The following is a 3,444-nucleotide window of genomic DNA, read 5'->3' on the forward strand; positions in this document are numbered from 1 at the left end:
GAAGAAGTAAAAGGAATTATTTGAAATTAGGGGGAAAAGAAAATGTAAAGAACTTGAGGAGAGCAAAGCAGGGAGGGTGGCACGAGCAAGGCTTGGTAGAGGGGACAGCAGTGTTAGTGTGGGACTGTGAGTTGAGTGCACTTTCTGGGCCATTTCAGGGTTCCCTGGATACACCCCATCTCCCAACTCTCCACACTCCTATTCCCCACCCAATTGCCAAACCTATTTTCCCCTCCTCCAGCCCATCCCTTCATCTTCTTCCTTTTTTCCTCCCAGAAGCCTGCAGCCCAAGCTGTTGAAATCATGCCTGGAGGCTCCTTTTCGAACTCACTTCATCCCTCATGTGTTGTGAATTCCAGACTTGGGACAGAGGAGTCTCTGGTACTTACTTCTTGGCAGCTCAGCTCAGCTGGCACCTCGGGGGCTTCTCCCCACCCATTGCCTCACTCTCCAGCCTGGCTCCAAGTCCAGGTGGCCCAGACATCCTGGAGCCCCAGCAGGACACAGAGATACAGTCCAGGCCTGGTTGAGCTGTCAGCACATCTTTCCCAGCCTCCTCATTGGGGTGGAGGGAGCATGAGGTCCCTGATAGGGCAGAGCCCAGAGGCAACAGCCAGTGTGCATGCTGGGGAGGGTGGAGAGATCAAGGGCAGTGGAGCTAGGGTTAGCTGGGGGGTGAAAGGGCTTTGGGCTCTGCTGGGCCCTGGTGGTTACAGGTGGGGTTCTGCACAGAGGCATGGGATGAACAAGAGGACAATACAGACACTCAGGAGAAATCAGGCAGAACTGGAAAGAAATCAGGTGACAACCCCAATAGGAAATTGAGCCAGTAAGGGCCTTCTTGTTCACTAATGCCTTGATGTATATGAGAAGTAGGTAGGCATATGGCACAATGTTTATTGCAGCCAGAGTCTGGGGTGAGGATTTTAGGAGGAGGGAAATCAGAAGGACCCAATACTCTCATTCTACGGAGAGAGCAGACCTTCTCCTAAGGCCATCTTAGGCCTCTAAGTTAGACACCTACTTTAGCCCTAGCCCCTGACTGTGACTCAGTTTACCCCATTAAGAGACTACACCAGACCCCTTACCCTTTCCAGGCTACTTTGTGTGCTGTTTCTCCATAATAAACAGATGCACACCCATATGCACACACACACATATGCATACACACTCACAGTTACCACTGCCTACAAAATGCAGTTCACTTTTCACTTCTTCCAGGAAGCCTGCCTACTGTACTCAGGAGACATCATTGCTCCAAGCTTCTGAGCCACTTACTTTGACTCTTATACAAACCTCTGGGATGGTCTCTCACTGCTCCAAGCAGAAAGGCAGCTAGCTGTCTGTCTATTTTCCCCATACAGCTACTTCCAACATGCAACTAGCTCCATATTTCCCTTTCTAGTTTCTTCATAAGAAAACCTAAGGAAATGTCACCCATGTCACTGGTCTTTCTCTGAGCAGGACCTCTATATGTCCCTGATTCATTCCTGGCAAAGCAGACTAGCGTCAGAGCAAAGCAGAAGATGCACTGTTGTTCTTAGGCTCCATCAATTCAGTGCCAACTCATAACCACCTTATGTTCAAGAGAACAGAACAATGCCTGGATTGTGTGCCACCCTCACAATCCTTGCTGGGATTGAGCACATCATTCCAGCCATTGTATCAATCCATCTCATTAAGGGTCTTTGTGTTAGTTCAGTTTGTGTGTCAACTTGGCCGGGCAGCTAGTGGTAGTTATTCCGCATGATGAGACTGGCAATCAACTCCATGGTGGGATCTACCACAAGCAGCTGAGTAGCTGACTTTGGGATGTGATCTGCTTCCTGTATATAAGGAGAAGCTTTGAGAAAGGTCTCTAGCCTATGGCATGCTTGGACCCTGAATGTAGCCGTGTTGTTGTTCAGCAGCCTGCCATGCTCTGGCAACCTTGGGACGTAAAATGGACTTAAGTTAATGGCCTGCCGTGTGGTTTGGTAACATCGGGACTGTGCTTTTTTACTTGTCAGCCTTGGGGCTTCTCAGCCTCTGCAGCCAGCAGCTGTCTGAGTGAAAAAAAAAAGCCTCTAGCTCCAGTGGGCCAGGAGCAGGAGGCAGAGCTGGACCCCAAGGTTGAGGGGCTTTCACCCAGCCCCTAGAGCCTGGCACTTTGACTTAAATCCTCCAAATTGTAAGAATAAACTCCTGTTTGTTAAGGCCATCCCATTTGTGGTATATTTCTTGTCAGAGTGGCACTAGGTAACCAGAACAGTCTTTCCCTTTTTCATTGACCCTCCACTTTACCAAGCATGATATCCTTCTCCAGAGAATGGTCCCTTCGACAACATGATCAAAGTAAGTGAGACAAAGTCTGGCCATTCTCCTTTCCAAGGAGCAATCTGGCTGCACTTCTTCCAGTACAGATATGTTGGTTCTTCTGGAAGCCCATGGTATTTTCAGTATTCTTCACCAACACCACAATTCAAAGGCATCAACTCTTCTTTGTTCTTCCTTCTTCATTGTCCAGCTTTCACATGCAGATGAGGCTAGTGAAAATATCATGGCTTGGGTTAGGTGCACCTTAGTCTTCAAAGTGATGTCTTTGCTCTTTAACACTTAACTTCAATGTTTTACTCCTTAACACTTTAACTTCAATCTTTTCTCCATTGGTCTTAAGTGTAGATTATGCCTCAACATAAAGAAAACAAAAATCCTCACAATTGGATCAATAAGCAACATTACTATACATGGAGAAAAGATTGAAGTTGTCAGGGATTTCATTTTACTTGGATCCACAATCAACACCTGTGAAAGGAGCAGTCAAGAAATCAGACGTCTTATTGCACTGGGCAGATCTGAGGCAAAGACCTCTTTAAAGTGTTAAGAAGTGTTAACCTCTTTAAAGCGTTAAGAAGCACCCCTCCCACCCCCTCTACCCTTCTCAAGGGCTCCTGAGCACAAGCTCAAGGATGTGGTCAGATAGAAAGTACATGGGAAGTAGAGACAACAAAGATGAACCTTTTTGGCCATATAGTACTGCAGTGTCAGTGATGGCAAACATTGATCTACAGGTGGATAGATGGGTGGGCAGGCTGAATGATCAGGTTTGTCTAGGCAGGGGAGGAATGTGCCCATGACAATGCATAGGGTTGGCAGATGATGTTTCTACAAGCATATTTGTATGTGCTATAAGAATGTCCAGATATATAATAGAACTGACAAGAGACAAGGTTGTGGTGACTTCTCGGCCACAGCCAGCTATCTGGTGGGAGTGAGTAGTTGGAGCTGTGGGCTTGAGACCATGGTTGCAGGGGACATCAAGCTCAATTGACATAACATACTACACAAAACATTGTTCCACATCCTACTTTGGTGAGTAGTGACTGGAATCTTAAAAGCTTAGATGCAACAATGGGTCTCTCCTCATGCAGAGCAAAGAAGAAAGAAGAAAAGCAAAGACACATG

This window comes from Orycteropus afer, unplaced genomic scaffold, assembly GCF_000298275.1.
Source record: "Orycteropus afer afer isolate SDZICR_OR568_19922 unplaced genomic scaffold, OryAfe1.0 scaffold00233, whole genome shotgun sequence".
NCBI lineage: Eukaryota > Metazoa > Chordata > Mammalia > Tubulidentata > Orycteropodidae > Orycteropus > Orycteropus afer.